At 40.5% G+C, this 25,256-nt stretch overlaps 1 protein-coding gene across 4 annotated transcripts in view; it reads left to right on the forward strand.

The window, feature by feature from the left end:
* Positions 1-13,630: 13,630 nt before the first annotated feature.
* TICAM2 (TIR domain containing adaptor molecule 2) overlaps positions 13,631-25,256 on the forward strand; it is a 48,531-nt gene continuing 36,905 nt past the window's right edge. Inside the window, exons 1-2 of one of the 4 annotated variants that reach the window (XM_064276135.1) lie at positions 13,635-13,744; positions 16,704-16,766. The gene's annotated coding sequence lies outside the window, so the exon portion shown is untranslated. Of the gene's footprint in view, positions 13,745-13,808; positions 16,767-25,256 lie in introns of those variants that run through there. The other 3 variants (XM_064276142.1, XM_023548976.2, XM_064276129.1) reach the window with 3 other exon arrangements.

Raw genomic sequence — 25,256 nt, forward strand, 5'->3', positions numbered from 1 at the left:
TCATATGCTACCTCCTGAAGTGGTTGAATGTCTACGAGTTCTTTTTGGTACAGTGAACTCTGTGTATTCCTTCCATCTTCCTTTGATGCCTCCTGCATCATTTAATATTTTCCCCGTAGAATCCTTCAGTATTGCAACTCGAGCCTTGAATTTTTTCTTCAGTTCTTTCAGCTTGAGAAATGCTGAGCATGTTCTTCCTTTTTTGGTTTTTTATCTCCAGGTCTTTGCACATGTCATTATATTATTATTTTACTTTGTTTTCTCCAGGTGGCCTTTGAAGTCTTCTGTTCAGCTCTTTTACTTCATCATTTCTTCCTTTTGTTTTAGCTACTTGACATCCAAGAGCAAGTTCTGTTGATTACTTTGGGTTTAATGTACTCTTATATTTTTAGTTTCTTCAGGTATGTTATGACCTTTCTTCTTTTCTAATATGGGCATTTAGTGCTATAACCAACCCCTAAGCTTTTTTTTTTAAGTACTACTTTAGCAGCATGCTACAAATTCTGATATTTTGTATTTTACTTCAGTTTAAAATACTTTTTTCATTTGAGTTTTGGTTTCTTCCTTGACCCATAGGCTATTTAGACTTGCGTTAATTTAGTTTTTAGATATTTCAGGTCTTTCCAAAGATTTTTCTATTGTTGATTTCTAATTTAATTCCACTGTCATAAGAGAGAACATACTTTATAGGACTTAGAATCTTTTTCAATTTGTTAAGACTTGTTTTTTGGCCCAGGATATGGTCTGTCTTGGTAAATTTTCCATGTGCATTTGAAAAGATTGTGTATTTTGCTACTGTTGGGTGGAGTGTTCTCTAAATGTCAGGCAGATCAAGTTGATTGATAGTGTTGTTCAAGCCTACTTGCTTTATCAGTTATTTAGAGATGGATAGTGAGATCTCTTAATTGTGGGTTTGTATATTTCTGCTTGCAATTCTATCAGTTTTTGCTTCACCTATTTTGGAATATATGTCTTTATATTTAAAGTGTGTTTCTTACGGGCAGCATATAGTTGGATATTGCTTTTTTATCCAATCTGATAGCCTCTTCCCTTTAGTTGGGGTTTTGAAACCATTTACATTTAATGTGATTGTTGATGTGGTTGTGTTTGAGTCTGTCATCTTGCTTTTTGTTTTCACCTTGTCACATCTGGTTTTTACTGTACTTTTCCTGCCTTCTTTTGGATTAAAAATCCACCCAGTGCCGTCGAGTTGATTCCGAAACTTTCGGATTACTAAGTAATTTTTATAATTCCACGTTATCTTTTTTTTTATTATTTATTATTAGCAATAATTCCTTGTTATTTTAGCGATTGCTTAAGAACAGATAGATAGCTGCCATTGAGTTGACTCTGACTCATAGCACCCTTGTTTACAACAAAATGAAACGTTGTCCAGTCCTGCATCATCCTTGCGATTGCCAGTATGTTGAAGTTCGTTGTTGGGGTTACTGTGCCAGTCCATCTCACTGAGGGTCTCCCTCTCTCTCGCCAGCCCTCTGCTTCACCAAATACAGTGTCTTCCTCCAGCAATTGATCATTCCTGATGATGTATCCAAAGCAAGCAAGTTGGAGAATGTTTTATTTTGATCCACAAGGTTTTCATTGGCTGATTTTTGAAATATATCACTAGGGCTTTCTTCCTGGTTTGTCATAGTCTGAGTTTTGCTGTAACCTGTCCAGCATGAGTGACCCTGCTGGTATTTGAAATACTGGTGGCGTAGCTTCCAGCATCCCAGCAACATGCAAGCCATCACAGCACAACAAATGGTTGGTGGTTAGGACTTATGGTATGCATCTTTAACTTATTAAGAGTCTACTTTCTTTTGGCTAAAAAGCCAATTTTCTTTTAAAGTAATTTAAATAATAATCTCATATGTTTAACCATGTAGTTCACATTTCCAGTACTCTTCCATTGTCCTTTGTGTAGATTTATATTTCCATATGGTATCATTTCCCTTTTGCCTGTTAATATTTCCTGTAGGGTGGGTCTGATGATGAATTCTTTCAGCTTTTGTTTGTCTGAAAATGTCTTTATTTCACCATCATTTTTGAAGGATATTTTTGCCAGTATAGAAGTCTAGGTTAACAGTTGTTTTTTTGTTTTTTCCTTTTTTTTCTCAATTCTTTAAAGATGTTGCTCATTTATCTTCCCATTTGCATTGTTCCTGATGAGAAATCTTTGTTCCTCTGTACCTAACTTGTCTTTTTTTTCTGACTGCTTTTACATTTAAGCAGTTTACTTATGTCTTGATGTGTAGTTTTCCTCATGTTTGCTGTGCTTGAGGTTCGCTGAGCTTCTTGGTTCCGTGAGGTTTTCATTTTTATCACATCTGGAAAGTTTTCATTCATTATTTATTCATTTTAGTCATACTCCTTGAAACTTAAAATGTTAACAGTCACTGATGTTCCTTGTGTAAAGTAGGGAAAAAAGGGTTTAAAAAAAAAGTATAATAAAGCACAGCTGTAATCCTTGTCCTGTAGCTAGTCATGAAGCCTAAGTTAGTAATCACAGCTGCCTTCTTCTGTCTTATACTATATTCCTCTTATTGTCTGCCAGGACTTTGACTAGATTCTTTATCTACCTGATGGGGTGAACCAAACTTCTATCTCCACACAATTGAGCCTTTAGGAGGCCTGTCTTTGTTGGGTTGCTGCAGTTTTCCACTAACTAGGACTAGTGGGGAAGTGTAAGAGGCACCTCAGTGAATCTCCTAGTTTGCAGACATAGTCCTTCTTGTTTCCATTATATAAAAGCAATAGCGTCTTCCTCTGGTAGCCAGATCTGTTACCTTGGCTAGTCCATCGACCTCCTTTTCTGTTGGCTCAATGGCATGTGGAACCCCAAAGACAAGAGCCAGTTCAAGAATATTGGTGCTTCTAATTCATCAGAACATGACTGTGTTCCTGATGGAAGAGTTCTTTCCTTGGACTCTAGCAACTCAAACCCAACAAATTCAACATTAGGCAATGTTGGAACGGAAAGCAAAAATTATTTAAATAGGTCTTGGGCATAGCAGTAAAAGGGGGCACTTCTCCTTTCACTTTTGGTTCCATCCTGGCAATGGGAGGAGACAACAACACATATTACTCCTTGTTTAAAGAACTATACCATATCCTATAGGACAGCACCCAGCCTTTCACAGTGTCTCCCAAATGGCTGTGTAATATGAGCATTCATTTGATGCTCAACTGCTCTATCAAGCTGGCTATTTCTGGATGATGGGGCATGTGGTAAGACCAGTGAATCTACTTCCCTTACTATAAACTGTCACAAGGTGATCATTATTTGTTTAAGCTTAAAATAGCAGAAGAACTGGCATAGGCCTAGAGCAAGATGGTACAGTTATACCATGGCCCTGCCGTTAATGCAAAGTGTTTCCATTACTGATGAGAAATACAAAGGAAAAGCAAAAGCTTTTCACCAGTAGCTGTGTAACTGATGACGAGGACTCTTGATTTGCTCCACCAAAGATAGCAAGCACATCTGGACCTGCTGTTGCAAATGACACCATCACCTAATTAAGTACAGTAATTACTGTGGTTCTCCAAGAGTTCCTCCCCCCCCCCACCCTTTTGCACTAGCCATAAGTTGTGGTAGGAATCTTCACCCCTGCTTCTGTCAGGTCTTTAATTAGTAGTGGCACTACTCTTTGCAGTTCCACCTGGAGACGGAAGGAATGGTATTTCTAGAGGCTTTCACTTGGCACTTGTTATCATAATATCCTTTACTTCATGGGTCATGGAACCAATGTGTATGTCTATTCCCACTGTATGTTTTAAAACTGGGAAAATAAATGAACATGTGGTCTTCCTGAACCCACAGTTAAATGGACTGAGGTCAAGATTCCCAACTGTCATTCAAAATCCATAAGCCCCTATTCTGACCAGTAGTTCTCAATGACATTTTGGGCCTCATGGGTCAGCAAAAGATCAAAACAAGCATAACCACCCCTGCAAGGTCTGGTGTTTTCCACAGTCACTCATAAATGGCTGCAGGGAAAGATTCACACTGTATACTTGGTACTGCCTTTCAAGGTATTTCATCAAAGAAACTGGCCTTCTCTACCCAGGGCTTCAGGTCTGTTAACTGGCTTAGATCCAAGAACTGGGGAAAAAAGGTTTTAAGCCCCCAATAAGTTGATTCAAATTAGGCCTCTGCTCTAGCAGTCCTAAATATTTCCTCATAAAAATTACAGGCAACATCTTAGCAGGTACCCATTATTTCATTTCTGGAGATGCTGGGAACATTTAGCTATCTATCATTACAGGCTGCTAAGGGCCAAAACACTATTCTGTGCCTTTGACTTTTTATAATTGCCCCCCGCTTGTCCTTGATAATTAAGTGCCACCACCTGTTTTCTACCACTCAGAATCCCATTATTCCTGTTAAGATCAAGGAACCCAATTTCATTACATCATACCACCACCATTATTTCCAGCCTACACAAAACAGCCACACAAAGTTCTGCAAGAATGCTATTGCCCTATCTCTAACCAATGCATTTTAAAAAATGTTTTAATAAAGGGAGTGTTCTTGGGCCTTTTCAGGGAATGTGATAGGGAGGTGGTTGATCAAGTTGCATGTAACAGATCCGTCCCAACAACCATTTCCCTGAACCTTCAGACTCCTTCCTCTAAATACGCCAGGGAAGTTCTGGCGTTTTGACTTTATTAACTGTAGGCTTTGAGCCTAGGCTTCAATTAGCTAATTTAGTAGACTATCGACACCACTTGCGGTGCCTAAACCAGCACTTTGAATTCCAAATCCCAAGTATGTATACCCATATCAGAGTCCCTGGGTGATGCAAAAGGTTACGAGCTCAAATAGTAACCAAAAGATTGGCAGTTTGAACCTACCCAGAGGCACCTCAGAAGAAAGGCTTGGTGATCTGCTTCCGAAAGATCAAGGCCTTGCAAACCTTAGGAGTGTTATGAATTGAATTATGTCTCCCCCCAAAATATGTGTTGTAAATCTTAACCTCTATGCCTGTGGTAGAGCTCTGGTGGCACAGTGGTTAAGAGCTACAACTGCTAACCGAAATGTCAGTGAAAACCATATGGGGCAGTTCTGCTCTGTCCTATAGGGTCGATATGAGTTGGAATCAACTCGATGGCAACAGGTTTAGTTTTTGGTTTCTATGCCTGTGTTTATGATCCTATTTGGGAATGGGTTCTCTTTATTGTGTTAATTAGGCAAGATTAATGTAGGGTGTATTTTGAGTCAATCTCTTTTGAGATACAAAAGAGATTAAACAAGCAAGCAGAGGCGAGATGGGGTAAGATAAATGCCAAGATACATGGAGATCTCCAAGGAACCAGAAAGCAGAAGCTGAAGAGACAAGGACCTTCTTCCAAAGCCCACAGAGAAGAGAAAGCCTTCCCCTAGAGCCAGCACCTTGAATTTGGAGAAAATAAATTTCTGTTAAAGCCATCCACCTGTGGTGTTTCTGTGATAGCAGCACTAGATAACTAAGACAGGGAGTGAAGTTCTACTCTGCACACCTAGAGTCTCCATGAGTCAGAATTGACTTGATGACAACTGGTTTTTGCCTTGATACCCTTATCAATGAATTCAATCCAACTGAATCTGTATTTCTTCCTCTTTAGTCTGATGCTTTTAGAATCTACTCCCACGCTGTCCAGGCTCCAGCCAAAACAGATTGTCAGGGTCGTGACATTCTTTCAGTATATACATTTTCCCCTCCTAGGGCAGTTCTTACACATCTCCATCTGGGCTATGTCTGAATATGGGCCTGGAGGCAGTGAGAGCAGGCTGAAGTGGGCCCTGAGGTAGTGGCATCCAGTTGTGAGGCACTGCCCAAGCTATAACTGTTGAGAAAGACTTTTATGTTGAGGACTGATTCCTTCCATTGTTTTTGCCATCTAGCCTGCTCCAACTCATGGCAACCTTGTGTATAACAGTACCATAAATGTTGCCCGATCCTGTGTTGTCTTCATGATCATTGATATGTTTGAGTCCATTGTCATGACTATTGTGTCAATCCATCTCATTGAGGGTTTCCTTTATTTTCATTAACACTCTAATTTACCAAGCACGATGTCATTTTTTAGCAATTGGTCTTTCCTGATGACATGTCCAAAGTAAGCAAGCATAAGTCTTAACCATCCTCACTTCTAAGGAGCATTCCGGTTGTATTTTTTTAAGACTGATCTGTTCATTCTTTTGGCAGTCCACACTACATTCATTATCCTTCACCAGCACCACATAAATACATCTATTCTTCTTCTGTCTTCCTCTTTCATTGTCCAGCATGCATATGAGGCAATTGAAAAGGCCATAGCTGGGTCAGATGCACCTTAGTCATCAGAGTAACATCTTTTTAAAATTTTTAAAGAGGTCTTTTGCAGCAGATTTGCCCAGTGCAATACATCTTTTGGATTTCTTGACTGCTACTTCCATGGACATTGATTGTTGATTCAAGTAGAATGAAATCATTAACAATTTCAGTTTCTTCTCTATTTATCATGTTGCTTACTAGTTGTGAGGATTTTTGTTTTCTTCACACTCAAGTGTAATCCATATTGAAGCTTTTACTTTCTGCCAGCCTGTCTCATGTACACCCTGCACGAATATGCAGGCTCCCGTTGAGCCAACTATGTATGGAGCCCTTGGACTCTCTCAAATCTTTTCTGCACAGACTTCAGTCAGTCGGGGATGTGTGGAGAGCTTGAGCTGTCTTGAGTCTCCTCTTTACATGTGTACAGCCTCCTAGTCATCAGGGATATGTAAAGAATTTTAGACCCTCTATGGCTCTCTAATTTCCAATCTCATTGTTAAATTTCCGGCTAGTCCACTGTTCCACTGTTCACTCTGTGTGAGACTACAATTACAAGGCAACGGAGCTATGGGCTTTCCCCATTTATTTCCTACCAAGTTTGCTGTTTTTATTGACAACACCACTAGGCATGGACTTTATGCCATCCACTCCAAATCAAGTTAGCTACCTTACATAGTGAAGCTCCTGGTTTTCATTGTCAAGCCTGCCCTGGCAGCCCTACTGCAGCAACTGAGCTAAGGAATGGAGAAAGGGAAGAGATGGGAGCAGTTCCAGGCAAGAATGCCACAGACTTCCACTACTCTTACACAAAATTCAGCAATTTTATATGCATAAATAATTCTCAACTTGTTGTTTTCCATTGGTCAATTTCCAGAGCCCTGAGGTGCTGTAAGGAGCCCTAGTGACACAGTGTAAGCACTTGTCTGTTAATGGAAAGGTCAGCAGTTCAAACCCACCAGCTGCTCCACGGGAGAAAGATGTGGCAGTCTGCTTCTGAAAGATTATAGCCTTGAGAACCCTATGGGGTAGTTCTATTCTGTCCTGTATGGTCGCTATGAGTCGGCGTCAACTCCATGGCAGTGGGTTTGTTGTTTTTTTTTTTTTTGGTTTTGAAATGGTTGTTTTTAACAATTTTGTCTAATTTTTATTTGTGTTTTGGGGAGAGAATTTTCTGACATCTACACTCCACCATCACTAGGAGTCCAACCTGCCCATTTTATCAGGTCTGGAGTTTGATTTTACCATACTTGCAGTCTAAGAAGTTAGGCTGTTATTGATTCATGGATGCTGGCAGAAGATACAAAACTCCTGGATCAGAGACGAAGGACATTGTTACTCATGCACAGCACAGCAGGCAGCACCTCCATCAGCATATTTGCATCAGTTCCCTTTGCCCCAAATTCCCATGGAGGTGACGGGAAGGAGGCCCAGACTAATGCTAAGCATTCAGAGGGATTTGGGCACAGCTGAAGAATGTGTTTTTTTCTTCCCCCTCTTTTCATATTGATTTATTTCACAACACCCTGCTCTGGTTGATCCAATGCAAACAGTTTCAGAAATCAAATTTGCAACTCTAAAATTAAGAGGACATGCATGATGATTTCACAGTGTCTCATTTTTCATCTGATTTACAATTGTCAAAATTAACATTACATGGCATCATTCATTATGTGTTTTTGCTCAACACTGCATTCTCCAAATCATGACAAATTCAATTAAAACCAGTTTCAATTAATTTCAGCTCCTCCAGTATTTTTAGTGCCTTTCTGCCCTTTCCTCTCTTTCTGCCAGCGTGTTATATTTTGTATGATTCTTAGTATTATATCCTTTTAATATCTTAATAATTTCTTTACAATTTCCAGCACAACCCTGATTTTTTTTTTAATTTTGTAATTGCAGATTTGGTTTATCTTTCCCCTTTTTGACTTATCTTTTTTATTATATTGAAAATGCCACATTGTTCTGAACTAAATCTCAGAGTTCTGTCTCTATGTAGAAGCTACTGTAGACACAATTCCATGACACTCACAGAAACAAAAATAAGAACAAAGTTGCCTTGTATCCAGATTTGTTTTGAATGCAGTGTCTCACATGTTAGGAAACATATTAATTAAGGATGAGATAATTAAGAAATGCTAAGTCGAATGGTTTTAAAATGGAAATCTCTGATGCTGTAATTCTTTCTCCAGGGAAATCTCTATGATGTATTTGAAGATAAAATATTCAATGACTTTGTCTGTATTGGGTTTTTGAACATTCTAGATCATAAAAAAATTATTTTTAAATATGCTTGTCACAATAGTGAAACTTTTATGCAAAGAGAATTTTAGTTGTGCTTACTAGGATGTAGCCAAAGATAATATCCTATTAATGATATTTTGAATGATTCTAGGATTTAAAGCAGTTTTCCTGACTAGTATGGGTTAAAATCTTAGATTCTGTGAGCTTAGCAGAAAGACATATTTATAGTAAAATGCATAATACAAAGTTAATACTCCTTTTATTGTAACATATTAAAGGTACATAAATCTAAAAATGTTTTTTGATTTGTAAAATCATATATACATTACATATACATTGATATTTTTGCACAATGGAATATAATCCTATTCTTAATAAATTTTATTTATTTTTTCATTCAATAATTTATACACAAATTGTTTTTTGATTTTGCAATCCCTGCAATGTTTCAGCACTCTCCTCCTTTCCCTTTCTATCCTGGCTTCTCTGTATCCCTTCATCCAGTTTTCCTGTCGCTTCCTGCCTTCTTGCCTTTGATTTTGGGCAGGTGTTTCCCATTTGGTCGAACACTGAGCTTTTATAGCAGTAAGCAAGTATGTTCTTTGTCCTAGAAGGAGACATTACTGCATATCTCAAGTTGTTCACTGCAAACACACCCTGAGAAATGACCCAGGTAAAGAGTGGTCAGAATCTTCATTCCTGGCATATCCAGCAAGACATAGAAGGGCTAAAGAGACCCAGCATATTTAATTTTTTTTTATTTAAATTAAAAAAAATGGTAACTTTATTGGAATGAAGTTATTAATATCATTCATCAGCAGTGTAGTCTTCTTTTTATTTCTGGTATTGTAACTTATGTCTTCACTGTCTCTTTTTTCCTTAGGCAATTTCACCACTAGTTTAATTTTATTACTCTTTTTAAAGAAACACCTTTTTACTCTTGTTGACTCTTTTATTTTTCTATTTCTTTAGTTTCTGGTCTTATTTTTTATATTTATTTTCTTTTAAGTTTATTTGACTTTGATTTCTTCTTGTAACTTCTTGATTTGAATGTTTAGATAATTGATTCTCAGGCTTTGTTTTCTAATATGTGCATCTAAGACAATGACAAGTTTTGATATGTACTATTTTTACTAACATTCGGATCAAATATTTTATGATTTCTGTCATTATTGTTTGTCCCATGGTTTATTTAGAAATTTATCTCTTAATTTCAAATGTATAGATTTTGTAGTTATCATTTTGTTTTTGATTTTCAACTTAATACTTAGAGAACATACTTTTGAAATTTATTGAGACTTGCTTTATGATCAAATTGTCAAAAATTTGGTCAAATTTTGTTAATGTTTCATGTGTACTTGAAAAGAATATGTATTCTGAAATTGCATTTGGTGTAGTAATTTATATATGTTGATCAAGTTCACTAATCATGTTCATCCCTACTAATTTGTGTGTTATATCCTTTTCCTGGGAATATGTAAGATATCTAGGGAAATTGTAAGCTGAAGAGAACGAGGATCAAGAATTTGAAAACACCAGTATTTAACGCCACAGATTTCAGGGCTGGAAGCAACAGACAAAACATGTCACATCTCAGAGAAGCCATCTCTTCCCTGATTCAGTTGGCACCCTTCCCACTTACTCTGCTTTATCTTATTCGTTCACTCATTTATCCATTGTCAATGAATGGATCTGAAATTGTATACATGTCTATTATCTGTCTCTCTGACTAGACTTTGAAATCTTCAGGAGGACTGTATCCCCACTGCCTAGCACTTTAAAATAAGCGATTGGTGTATTTCCTTAAAATATATACTTGAAAGTTTGGGGAGGAAAGGTTAAGTAAATTAAGTCATAACCAATTTAAAGTATTTTATAGTACAGCATATATGACATACTATGAAGACCAATGCAAAATTTGGTTAAACTTTAAAGATAAAATGGAACAGTTCAAGTAAGTTTGCCTTTGACTTTAGGGACTTTAGACTCATTTATTCATGGAATGTGGGTGGTGAATGCAGAAGTACATGTTTATCACAGCTGTCATTAGTGGTATTTCAATGCAAAAAGCTTGAAAAAACACTGATATAAAGGGGTGACAGAGGAAGAGGAACAGGAAAAGAAGACTGAAAAAGAATTTTAAAAAGTAGGATGAGCATAAAGGCAAAATTGGATTGTTAACATCAAGAAAATGGATTATTTGGAGGAGACAATGAATGGTCAACTTTGTAAATTGCCAGAGAGAGACTCCTAGGGAAAATCAGGGCAACAAAAGAATCAACAAGGAGGACACTGCTTACCTGAGCAGTTTAAGTGAAATTGTTGGGAAATGGGGTGAAGAGGAGTGTAAAAATGGCTGCGTCAGACCCCTTCTAACTTTGTGAGCGGGGAGGATAATCAGCATCAGCCCAAAGCTGATTCCTATGGGGTGGAGGTCAGATATACCTCCAGTCTCCAATCTTTTTTACCAACTCTGACACCAGCCATCCTTCCCACAGCACTCTCTGCTTCTGTGCCGAGATCAATAATTCATTGCAGTGGCTACACAGAGCTCACAGACCATACTCAAGATTATGGGATTTATAAGGGAAGTAACAAGTTACAATTATGGATCAGGATCAACTTGGAAGTAATAGGAACAACTCAGGATATAGCTTCTCAGTTGTGCCTGCAGGCAGGCCTCTGCCACCTGTCCCTGCTCAGGCTTGGCCTCTGCCCTGCGTCAGCAGGTGTTACTGCTCTTCAGCTTGCAGATGCAGATAAGTGCCCGGAGGCACTCCACTCCACCACTAAGCCTCCTGCCCAAAGGCGCTCAGCTCCCTCACTCCATGGGTCACCAAGCCCACTTTCCCACGTTGCTCCATGGGCTGGGAAGCTCATCGTGCCTTCTTGCACTGGTCTCCTGGTTCTGCTGCCACCATTTCCCTGCTGCTGGACTCTACCATTCTTCCCTCTGCTTCTCGCTGTCTCACACCATCTCCAGCATTACAGCTCTCTCTGTCTCCTGGGTCTAGGATGTTCTTAATGCAGAGACCCTGGATCCAAAAGATGCGCTCGCTCCAGACTCTTCTTGATGGTAGTAAGGTCCCTTTCCAACTTCTGGAATTGGCTCCCTTTAGGCTCCCTTTAAGCCTATCAAGATGGCAAAACTGACCAATTCCCTATAAGGGTTGCAGGTACCTTATTTCCATTAGCAGACTGTCCAATCCCCAAAAGGGTTCCACTCACCTTATCTGCATAGTCCCACCCAATCATTTTGTGAGAGTTACAAGACCATGGCTAGAAAGGGCCATATAAAAGCAATTCACTGCACCACAAGGAGAAGCCAGCTGTCAGTGGATAATGAATTATGTTGACATACTGCTTAATACCATATTTCTGACTACACTGCAATTTTGAAAACCAAGTAATTACTCTCTCCCAATGCCTACCTTGAAGACTAAGGTGAAACTGACCCAAGCCATGGTGTTTTCAGTAGCCTCAAATGCATGCAGAAGCTGGACAATGAATGAAGACTGAAGAAGAATTCATGCCTTTGAATTGTGGTGTCGCCGAAGAATATTGAATATATTATGGACTGCCAAAAGAATGAATGAATTTGTCTTGGAAGAAGAAAAACCAGAATGCTCCTTAGAAGCAAGGATGGTGAGACTAAAAAAAAACATCTCCCATATTTGGACCTGTTATCCGGAGGGATCAGTTCCTGGAGAGGACATCATGCTTGGTAGAGGGGTCATCGAAAAAGAGGAAGACCCTCAATGAGATGGATTGACTCAGTGGCTGCAATAGGCTCAAACATAACATTATAAGGATGGCTCCGGACAGGGCAGTGTTTCATTCGGTTGTACGTAGGGTCGCCATGAGTCAGAACTGATTCCAGGGGCACCTAACAACAACAAATGCCTACCCTCAATGGCTGTTACTGTTTTTGTTGTTGGGGTAAAAAAAAGGGGGGAGTAAATAACTTTTGGCCCTACCTCTGAGCCCTAGGTGTGGACCTTGAATTTACTATCTGTGATCTCTGAGTTCTGGTTATTGAGTTCCTCTCCTTTAGTAGGAAGGGAGTAGGGTCCTGGGGATTAAAAGTGTGTGTGTGTATGGTGGGGGGGGGGGGGGCGTGAGTTGGCAGGGGTGTTGGTTAGCTCTGGACATGGCTTTTAGAGTATGTCTGAGGTTGAGAACCTGAGGTAGTATCAAGTATTTCAATTTGTAAGGCTTTTCATACTTGGTTTTTTTTTTCTTGTCCTCCCTTAATATTGAGTGGAGTTTCACTCTGTTTTGGTGGTGGAAAACGAACTGGAGAAAAGGCTTTTTGGAGAAAGGAGTGGTGCACCACAGCACCACAGCACCACAGCACCTGCAGGGGTGTGGTTGACTGCAGTAGTCAGTGAGAGAGCCCCAAAGGGAAAGGAAAAGTCAAGGAACCATCTTGGGGGACCGGGAGAGTCTCTGAACCTGTAAAGGGTCTAGGATTTTTTTAGGTAAGACCAGATGTTTTCTTCACCGCAGGGTTCAAGGGCTAACGACCTGGTAGGACCAGGCTTTGCTGTGAGCTCCGTGTTGGGGCGTACCAGACAGGCCCTGAGTCAATGATTGCAGTCCCAACCGCAGCACCCAGGTCTGTAAAGAGCAGACTGAAGTTCCTTCCCTCTGTGCCTCGAAGTCGCGGGTTATACGGACGAAAAAAAAAAAATTTTTTTTTTTTTTTAACAAAGGGAAGCGCAGACAGTCCACATTTCCCTCTGTGAACAGTTCCCCATCTCGATTTCCCCTCCTCTGCGCTTTGCCAGGCTTCTTCCCTCAGCCTAGCGATCCTGGCGCGGCGTTAATCTGGACGGGCACCTACCGCTCCCAGCCGTGTCCCAGGCGGGCCGAGCCTGCCGTCTCCAAGGGTCCGGGCTCTAAGCAGCCCCTCGGGAGCGACGAGGCCCGTGAGGCAGGGCGCGGGAGTCCTCCGAGGTTTAAGTGTCAGCGCGTCTCCAAGAGGGTGGGGACTCCCCGGTACCAACTGCCGCGCGTCGGGGCTTGGCTGGCTCGGCCGAGCGCAGGGGGCGGTGACGGTGGGAACGGGCTTTGCGGCCACCACGTCCCGGACAACCCCCCTCGCCAAACCCGAGGGGAAGTCACACACCCACTGGGTTCGTTCAGTGGAGGAGGAAGACGAAGAAGCCAGGGGGCTGGCTGTGGCCCCGCGTAACTTCCAGGCAAGTACTGGGACCGCGGGCGGGAGCCGCCGCCGGGGACACCGGTGGGCTTGGAGGCCGGGCAGCCCGGCGCAACCTGCCCAGGGGATGGACCCGGCGGCGCGGCAGCGGGACAGGGGCGCTCCTGTCTGAGAGGGTCCAGGGCAGGCCAGCTCCGTCATTGTAGTCAGTTACTCGGAAGGGAAAATCTACACAACTTTCTCATTTTCTTGTTTCGTTTTGACTAGAAAACCTATTTTGTTAAAGAAACCTCAGAACCACAAGCAAATAGGCCATCGTCTTAAATGTCTTTAACGGCTCTGCTTGAGCCTCAGCGTAACAGAGCCAATGCTGAAGGTTTTGGGTTGAGTGTCTCATTTGGTTTCTTGTCCAAAAACTAAGTTGGATAAAAATAACCTGAGCTGGCAACTGTGAGCTAGTCGCCGCTATTACATTAGTTAGGAACTTTCCAACTTTTTAAGGCAGTAAACTTAGAAAAAGTGTTAGTTTTAAAAAATATGATTCTTACATTTTTAACACTTCAGTCAGTGTGTTGATTACCAATGGAGTTAAACAACTCCATTTTTTAATGTAATTTTTGAATCTTGCTTCTAATAGTAAAGAAAAAATTCTTTACACCAAATCAGAAAATAGATGAGAAAGTACGGAATAATGACTTACCTACTTTTTTTTTTTTTTTTTTTGCTGGTTTTTGCATGTGTGTGGTAAAAATATACATAAAACATTTGCCAATTCAACCACTTTTACGTGTATAATTCAGTGACCAGAAACCCTGGTGGCATAGCGGTTAAGTGCTACAGCCACTAACCAAAAGGTTGGCAGTTTGAATCCACCAGGTGCAACTTGGAAACTCTATGGGGGCAGTTCTACTCTGTGGTATAGGGTCGCTATGAGTCGAAATCGACTCTACCGCAACGTTTTTTTTTTTTTTTTTTTTAATTCAGTGACATTGATTACATTCTTCATGTTGTGCCACCATCCTTTTCCACATTATTCTATCCTCATTAACATAATCTCAATCAGAGGTGGGTTATCCAATAGGCAAAGTAAACATGATGGTTAGCCAACAATAACTTACGTGAGGGACATGCTTCATAGTTCAATCATGTATAGGAGACTAATGGGGACACCAGCCAAAAAGCAGAGAAGGCAGGAAGGGACAGGAAAATTGGACTAATCAAAACAGGGAACATGGGTGGAGAAGGGGAGAGTGTTGACGCATCACAGGTTGGCAACCAATGTCATAAAATAACTTGTGTATTAACTTTACTGAGAAATGAATTTGCTCTGTAAACTTTGACCTAAATCACAATTAAAAAGAAAAAAAAACTAGGAAAAACAAATAGAAAGAAAAACCTTTACCTTTATCTTGCTTACCAGATCCTCTGTAGTGAACAATTTCACATTTTCACCACATCAAAGATTCTGCTTCCGATTATGGCTGGCATCTGTCTTTCTCTCAACCCCACAGCACCTTCCTACAGAATCAAAGCATCTTTTCAAATTTATGATCTCCGACAGGGGGATGACCCACATGAAACTGGTCACTACAGATTAGTAAGTAAGCACAGGTAAGCCAGTGCTTACATTGCCTGTAGTAATCCAACCCTGATCTCAATGCTTCCTAAGCAATAACTCCTCCATCCCCTCCCCCTCCACCTCTGATTGCCACTAATTAGCTTTGGTTTCTATATAATTGCTATTTCATATGAGTGAGGTCATACAGTGTTTGTCCTTTTGTGACTGACTGATTTCACTTGGCATTATGTTTTCAATGTTCATCCATATTGTAGCATGTATCAAGACTTCATTCCTTTTTATGGATGAGCAATATGCCATTGTGTACATACGCCACATTTTGTTTATCTATTCATCTATCAATGGACATTTCAGTTGTCTCCAACTTTCAGCTATTGTGAATAGTGCTACAGTGACAAACAGGTTTCTGTTTGTGTTCCTGCTTTCATTTCTTTTAAGGATATACTCAGGATTGGGATTTCTGGGTCATATGGTAGTTTTGTGTACAACTTTTTGAGTAACTGCCAAACTTTTCCATAGTGGCTGTACTGACTTACCTACTTTTGAAGCAAAGTAAATGATGTTGCTCATGTGTCCAATCGTATGGAACTTGAAGTAGAAACCACATTTATGCTGTTTTGAATCAATTACACCTCATCTGTTGAGGCATTTGCACCTCATGGTAGTTTTATTTATTTACTTAACAAGTATTTGCTGATAAATTTCTAGGCTTTAAAGAATCACGCCTAGACCGTACATCACCTTCTAGGTCCCACCCCATTTCTTTTTATATACACTCTGTCTGAAAGACTTGCCTCTACTCAGTTTCCACTTTTTCTATTTCCTCGTCCACCCTCTCATCTCAGACCTTTTCTTCCCATTACCCTAACTGTCAATGTCACCAGTGACCATCTTGCCAAATCCAACGTCTATGCACAGTTCTCATCTTTTCTGACCCCTCAGTAGAGTTCGATACAATCCATCGCTCCCTCTTCCTTGCTATTCTTCCTTTACTTGGCTTCCAGGTCACCACATTGTTCTGCATTTCCTTCTACCTCTCTGGTCACTCCTGTGCCCCCTTTTCTCAACCACTAAATGTTAGAGAGCCACTGGCTGTATTCTCTTTCTAGTCATAATTCGTGAGTTGCCATCAAATTCTGTGGCTATAAATGCCCGTCTATAAGTTGGTGACTTCCAAGTTTTTGTCTCAAGCATTACTTTCTTCTGAGCTACAGAAGCATATATCCAGCTGCTTATTCAACATTCCACTTGGATGTCTAATAGATATTTAAACTTAGTATATCCAAAACAGAATTACGGATACCACACCTACGTACTCCTCCTTTCTGCTCCCCTCTCAGTTACCTTCCTTATCTCAGTACAGGTTACCACCACCATTCATATAGCAACATAGGATTTCCTTTATATATAATCTTTACAGGAGCAGATCGCCAGATCTTTTCTCTCACAGAGCCGCTGGTGGGTTTCAACTGCCCAGCTTTCGGTGAGTAGCAGCCAAGTACTTAATCATTGCACCAGGTATATTAAAAAGGCAGGTGAGAAAGGGAAAGAGAGGAGTTGAATTATGGGGATGAGGGCAGAGAAGTGACAGTCACACTGACTCATCAAAAAGTATCAAATTGACTGAAATACTGCAGATTTCAGAACCTCTGTGTACTGGCACTTCACTTCATTGTGTCCCAGGGATTACTGCCATAATCCTGTTGTAACGAGATCTTTCTTACTGACCTTCTGGCGTGGGTTGCTGTTACATATTGAACATCATTCTCTAGTATTCTGTGAAGATTATGGTACATTTAAAACATTGTTGGTTACTAGGGCTCTCTGATATTAGAAATGCACAACGATCTTTCTTTTGAGCCTCATTTTGGTAAGAGGTACAGTTTGCCCTTAACTTTCATGCTTCACAAATGCTCTTCCTAGTTTGAAGAAAATTTGCTTTTTAATACCAGTTCTCATTTTTAAATATAGAAAATGAAAGAAAAATATCATCCGGTTTACCGAAAGGAATATGCAATAATTTTCAGTTCCTTGGCAATTTTTTTGCTTTAACAGGAAGCAATAGTCTTCTATTTGGAGACTTTCTGAATGGTACCAGTAACAGGTAGTTTTAATGGGAAGAAGAAAAAATAAGGCACTGGTTCAAAGAACATTAAACATGTTTCTAAGATTTGCAGTGCCTTACCCAATATCAGAATTGTCTAGTTTTTATGGAAAGATTCAGTTTTCTGAATCATACAAACAAAAAGAAAAAAACGGGCGATGGAATACAGTTAACCAGGAGATGGGCTGGATTGTGCAGATATGGCACATAAGAAAGATACTACATGGACGTCAAGCTCACATGACTTCTATTTTAAAACATAAAGCTAGAAAAGAACTACTTTTATTCACAAAAAATAGTTTTTGATATTGTATAATTATTGTAGAAAAAGGATATGTGTGCATATATATATCCACACATACTTATCTATACACACACATACATCTACTGTCCACAGATAACCAGCATTACCTATTTGATATACTTCTTTGCAATCTATCTTCTCTGTGTTTTGGTTTACAAAGCTGAGATAATACTGTATATGCTATTGTATAAAAAACCTGTTGCTGTCGAGTTGATTCTGACTCATAGCAACCCAGTAGTGACCCTACAGGACAGAGTAGAACTGCCCTGTAGTGTTTCTAAGGCTGTAATCTTTACCCATGGAGTGGCAGTTGGGTTCGAACCACCAACCTTTCAGTTAGCAGCTGAGCGCTTAACCACTGCGCCCCCAGGACTCCTTATGCTATTGTATAGTCTACTATTTTCACTTATTATGGAAGCATTTTCTCATGTCATTAAAATTATTCATAATGTTCATAAACATTTTTGGTTTCATAGGATTAAATCATATGAATCACATGACATAATTTATGTTGTTGTTCCCCAGTTTTTGGACGCTTCGATTGTCTATCCAGCAGAATTTGACTAGCTTATGACACTCGGTACAAGTTCTCTAATGATAAGAAAATATAGTCATTTAACTCATACTTCAAAATTGCAACACAATTTCTCCATAGATCCTGTGGTTGACGAAGTAATAAAAGACCCATGAAAACCCACGGAGGAGGGGTGGGGCTGAGGGAGCAAAGGGGAGAGAGGCATGAAATGAGGTTGGAGATGAAGGAGCCAGATCATGCAGGGCATTGTTTGTCATATTAAGACATTTTTATTCTAAATGCAATAGGAAGCCAGCGCAGGGTTGTCAAAGAGAGTAACTCGATCAGATGTATGTACTGTATTAAAAAAGATCAGTATGGCTGCTGAGTGGAGAATGGATTAGATTGACCAAGAGTGGACATAGGAGACGGTGAAGTAGACCAAGTGAGAGCTGTTGATCTAGGGTAAAGATGGCACAGAGGAAAAGTGGAACCGTTTGAGATGTATTTTGGAGGTTGAATGACAGCTTGGAAGCAAAGGTATAGAAGAGGAAGAGGGAGATGTCAGTGATGCCTCAGGTTTCTGGCTACAGTAACTGGTCAAGTGATGATGCCATTTACCATGATGGAGGAATCTGTAAAAATGAAATGGAAGCTACCTCCCAGGTCAGCAGAAGACAAGAGTGCTGTGCAATACATATCGTAAGAGATACGAACATAATATTATAGGCATAAAGAGAGGAGCACTGAATTCACCCTGGAGATAAAAGGAAATGTTTTCAGACAAATATAATACTTGAGCTGTGTCTTGAAACATAAATGGAGATATTCGTGTAGTTGTGTGGCGGTGAGGAGGAGTATATTCCAAGCATGGGGAACACAGAGGCAGGAAATACCGGGACATGTTTGGATGATTACAAATAGTTGGATATTGTAGCTCTGAAGAGATACTTGAGAATGTGGAAGAAGCACATTCAGATAAAAGTTGGGACTGGATCATAGAGGGCCTGGATTGTTATCCTAATGAGTCTGAATATTTTTCTTGAAGGTATAAGGGAATCTTTAAACAAGCGAATAACAGGATCAGGTTTCTACTACAAAAAGAACTTTCTGAAGATAATGAAAAGGGGAGAAGACTGGGAGGTAATGAAAACAGATATTGCGGAAACTTACAGTAATCTAAAGATGAATGATTAGGTCTTGAAGTAAGAATAAGCTAGGGCATGGAGAGAATGGGAAAGATCTGACAAAAATTTAGGAGACAATTACTAGTCAGACTTCAAGATTAGTTGGGTGAAGGTATGGGGGGGTTGGTTTGAATGAAGGAGGAGAATGTGAGAATTATTTCTAGACTTCTGTATTGGTAGGTAGATAGTATGTTATTATCATTGACTCGGGAGCAGTGCTGGTTCAGAAGTAGCCTTCCACCTGAGTGACCAGGGTTTGATTCACGGCCAGTGCACCTCATGCACAGCCAATACCTGTCTGTTAGTGGCAGCTTGCATGTTGCTGTGATGCTGAACAGGTTTCAGCAGAGCTTCCAGACTAAGACAGACTAGGAAGAAAAGCCTAGCGATCTACTTCTAAAAATCAACCAGTGAAAACCCTATGGATCACAACGGTCTAATCTGCAACCCATCACGGGGATGGCACAGGACTAGGCAGCTTTTCTTTCTGTTTTGTATGGGGTACCTATGAGTCAAGGCAACTCTATGGCAGCTAACAACAACATCACTGATTGGAATATCGGAGGCAGAGCAGATTGAAGAGGAAAGTTTGACTCACTGATTGATCCATCTTGTACCCATCCATTCATCCATCCATGTATCCTACAAACATTTATTGAGTACATTGTGGGTCAGACACTATTGATTTGACCCAATAAGAAAGCCTTTGTCAACAGAGGGAGGTGCCATTGCAATCCCAGTTTGGTGTCTGTCACTTGTATTTGCTTTTGTGGCCAGACCTCCATCAGAATCATTTCAGAGTAGTATGCAGAGCCACGAATGCTGTAAGTAAAAACCTCAAGAGGAGACAGGAGCACTAACTGAATCAGAGCTCTATCATTTCAGGTAGAGATGAGCTTGTCCATCTCTGAAAAATCTCCTAAAGTCATCATATGCCTTCAGCTATAGTTTGTTCCAGTTCACACAATTGTTGGTTAATCATTCGAGGCTACAGGGATACTTATGATGGCCTTCTTATGCCTGAGGAGTTCCACCACTTCCTAATTGTCTGCTGATCTTTATATCCTGTTTCCTTGATCATTTCCTGAAGGCACTTTTAGCCAACAATTGTATTTTAACATCCATCATATTTCTTTGTGGCAGGTCCAGCACTATCACTTACACTCATTTAGTCAGTCATTATGTGTCAAAACTGTTTGCTGGAAAACAAAATTTTAGCACACAGTAAAAGTAAAAAGACCTTATCAAGTTGCCGTTCAAACTGAGGAAGGCTCAGCAAGTTGGGCAAGTTTGTGCTTATTGGCTGAGAACCAGTAATACAACTCAGTCTCTTAAACTGACTAATCCACTAAAGAAAAATGTGTAACTCTGCTGTTTGGTATTTTTATGGATTTAAATATATATAAGTGTGTGTGTGTGTGTGTGTGTGTGTGTGTGTGTGTGTATCTGTTTATATGTCTCAAGCTGGATTAATTGGTCTTCCCCATCCCCACCTTACCCTGCTTATATTACTTTGCTCAGTGAATAACACCCCCCCCCCACCCCAAGTTACACAAGGCACAGGCTTGGGTAGCATCCCGTCTCTTCCCTTTTTGTCTCCCTCCATTACTGCCCTGTCTTCCCCAGGACAGATTACCCAATAAACAAGGTATGTACAGGTTAATTTCTGCTTACTTACTAATCTGTAGTGAACAATTTCACACGAGTTTCAGAAACCCATGACATTTTTCACTACAGATTAGTAAGTAAACACAAGTTAGCTCGTGTATACCTTGCTTACTGGTTAATCTGCCCTTTCCCCCCTCTCACTTCTTATTTCTCACCTGGATTATTACAACAGCATCTCAACTGATTGTTCTCCCAGTCTAGGGCATTACAATCCTCTAGCCTAGTCTTGTAAAAAGAAAAACCAAACCTTTGCCTTAGAGTTGATTCCAGCTCATACTGACGCTATAGGACAGGGTAGAACTACCTCATTGGGTTTCCTAGCCTATAATCTTTACAGAACCATACTACCACATTTTTCTCCCGTGGAGCAGCTTGTGAGCTTGAACAAGCCGAGCACTTACCCAGTGCATGACCAGGGATCCTTAGTCTTGGTGCTGTTGTTGTTAAGTGCTGTAAAGTCGGTTATGTACAACAGAATGAAACACTGCCTGATCCTGCGCCATCCTCACTGTTGTTGTCATGCTTGAGCCCATTGTTGCAGTCATTGTGTCAATCCATCTCGTTGAGCGTCTTCTTCTTTTCCACTGATGCTCCACTTTACCAAGCATGATGTGCTTTTCCAGGGACTGGTCCCCCCTGATAACATGTCCAAAGTACATGGGACGAAGTCTTGCCATCCTTGCTTCTAGGAGCATTGTTTTACTTCTTCCAAGACAGATTTGTGCATTCCTTTGACAGTCCATGATGCAATTCAAAGGGGTCAATTCTTCTTAGGTCTTCCTTATTCATTGCCTAGTTTTCACATGCATATGAGGCAATTGAAAATATCATGGCTTGGGTCAGGCACACCTTGGTCTTTGCTTTTCAACACTTTAAAGAGGTCTTTTGCAGCACATTTGCCCATGCAATGCATCTTTTGATTTCTTGACTGCTGCTTTCATGGGTGATTGTGTACACAAGTAAAATGAAATCCTTGACAACTTCAATCTTTTCTCCATGTATCATGATGTTGCTCATTGGTCCAGTTGTGAGGATTTTTGTTTTCTTTATGTTGAGGTGCAATCCACACTGAAGGCTGTGGTCTTTGATCTTCATCAGTAAGTGCTTCAAGTCCTCTTCACTTTCAGCAAGCTAGGTTGTGTAATCTGCTATAAAGCATGTTGCTAATGAGTCTTCTCCAAACCTGATGTCCATTCTTCTTCATATAGCCCAGCTTCTCAAATTATTTGCTCAGCATACAGATTGAATAGGTGTGGTGAAAGGATACAATCCTGACACACACCTTTCATGACCTTAAACCACGTAGTATCCGCTTGTTCTGTTAAAAAGACTGCCTGTTGATCTATGTTTATCCCTCCCATCTTCTTTTGATGCTTCCTGGATCGTTTAATATTTTCTCTGTAGAATCCTTCAATACTGCAACTTGAGGCTTGAATTTTTTTCTTCAGTCTTGTTACTACAACCATTTTAACCCATCTAAAACAACTCAGATTATGTCACTCCCCTCTGAATATCTACCAGAGGCTCTCGGTCTGCCGACATGATCAAATCCAATATATTAGGTCATGTCTTAGTTATCTGGTGCTGCTGTAACAAATACTACAAGTGGATGGCTTTAAAAAGAGAAATTTATTCTCTTGCACTCTAGGAGGCTAGAAGCCCAAATTCAGGGTACCAACTTCGGGGGAAGGCTTTCTTTCTCTGTTGGGTCTGGGGGAAGATCCTTGTCATCAATCTCTCCTGGTCGAGGAGCTTCTCAGTGCAGGAACTCCGTCCAAAGGACGTGCTATGCTCCCGGTGCTTCTTTCCTGGTGGTATGAGGTCCCCATGTCTCTCTGCTCGATTCTTTTGTATCTCGAAGGAGATTGGTTTAAAACACAACCTAATCTTGTAGATCGAGTCCTGCCTCATTAATGTAACTGCCACTAATCCCACCTTATTAACATCGTACAGGTAGGGTTTACAAGATATAGGAAAACCGCAATAGATGACAAAATGGTGGACAGTAACACAATACTGGGAATCATGGCCTAGCCAAGTAAACACACATTTTGGGGGGACACAATTCAAGCCATAACAAGTCCTTCAACTATCTTGATCCTGTTTACCTCTCCATCCTTGTCCTTTACCACTACTCTCTCCCACCCTCACGTACATGGAGTTGAGTCATATAAGCATCTGCTACAAAACTTCCCTATCATATCCTGTCATCTGGTGCCGTGGTGGCTTTGTAAATGCCGTTCCCTCTGCCTGAAAAATGCTTACCTCTCTCGGCCTAGCTAATGTCTACAATCGTAGACACTTGGAAGTGTTCCCTGCTGCAGGTGCCCCTTGTGAACACTTTCATAGTGCCTGTTATCCTACACGAAGCACCAGCGCAGTGAGTCAAATGGTTTGTTTACTTATCCTGGCTTTACCTCCCTAAAACCTAGCAAGTCTTGGTACCACGTTAAGTTTTCAACAAAATTTATTTACTAATAACAACAAAACTTATTTACTATATTATTTATATGTATTATTAAAAAAAAAAAACGAAACCCAGTGCCGTCGAGTCGATTCCGACTCATACCGACCGTATAGGACAGAGTAGAACTGCCCCAGAGAGTTTCCAAGGAGTGTCTGGCGGATTCAAACTGCTGACCCGTTGGTTAATAGCCACAGCACTTACCCACTATGCCAACCAGGGTTTCCATATATATTATGTTACACAAAAAAAAAACCAAACTCATTGCCGTCAAGTCAATTCCGACTCATAGCTACCCTATATGGGTTATAGTTAATATATATGTATTAATCATTATTTATAAATGAAGAATATTCGTATTTATATATGAAGAAATAATTGACTCTACATATGTTTGCCACAAGATGGTGCTGTTCAAATTTGAAAGAAAAAGGCCCTCCAAGGCTGAAGGATCCAAGCATTAGATGCTGTAATGTTAACCTTTAAAGGCAGTGAATAAAATACATAAGGTTTCTCTGTGTTAAGCTCACGGACAGGCTGAAAATTGTACATGTGATGTGTTTTATTATCGAATTAGTATTTTTTTTACTGTTTGGGAGCCTTTCTTTCCAAGTGGTCAAAATGTTTTAAAAAATGCAAACATTTCCTCTTAATTTTAGGGCATCAAACTTTTAAGGAAGGCCTAGATGAGGAAAATGATCTCATCTTTATATTTTAAATACAGCCTGTACACAAACGAATGCTCTCTTAGCTATTTAGTGCTGCTGTAACAGAAATACCGCAAGTGAATGGCTTTAACAAAGAGAAATTTACTTTCTCACAGTCCGATAGGCTAGAAGTCCAAATTCAGGGTGTCAGCTCTAGGCGAGGGCTTTCCTGTTGGCTCTGGAGGAAGGTCCTTGTCATCAATCTTCCCCTGAACTAGGAGCTTCTTTGCACAGGAACCCCGGGTCCAAAGGACAAGCTCTGCTCCCGTCACTGCTTTCTTGGTGGTATGAGGTCCCCAACTCTCTGCTTGTTTCCCTTTACTTTCATCTCTTGTAAGATAAAAGGTGATGCAGGCTAAACCCCAGGGAAACTCCCTTTACATTGGGTCAGGGCTGCGACCTGATCCTAATTACATCCCACCCTAATCCTCTTTAACCACAGGCAGAGAGGGAATCATGGCCTAACCAAGTAGACACATATATTGGCGGGACATGATTCAATCCATGACATTCTACCTGTTGGCCCCCCAAAATTCATGTCCTTGCCACATGTAAAACGTACTCACCCTATCACATCATAACAAAAGTCTTAAATCAACTCCAAGTCCAAAATCCAAAAATCCCTCTTCATCTGTGAAATCTAAAATACAAGTTATCTGCTTCCAAAGTACAATGGCAGAACAGGCACAAACTAGACATTTCCATTACAAATACGAGAAATTGAAGGGAAAGAAGGCATGATAGGCACCAAGCAAGTCAACAGAGCACATTAAACTAGCCCTCAAGGCTTTGAAAATAATTCTCTGTTGTCTGAGACCATTCACACAATAACTCTGCCCTTCAGACTCTAGGTATTGGCCACACTCTCAGGATTCTGAGTGGAGGTCTCTTGGCCCTGGGCTTCAGCAACACCTTCAAGGCCCACTGGGACAGCAACTATGCTCCCTCGGCTTTAGGCGCCATTCTCCTAGCCCACATGAGTGGCAACTCCACCGTTAGAAACATCAGAGGCCATGGCTCCACCC

This window comes from Loxodonta africana, chromosome 2 (assembly GCF_030014295.1).
Source record: "Loxodonta africana isolate mLoxAfr1 chromosome 2, mLoxAfr1.hap2, whole genome shotgun sequence".
NCBI classification, from domain to species: Eukaryota; Metazoa; Chordata; class Mammalia; order Proboscidea; family Elephantidae; genus Loxodonta; species Loxodonta africana.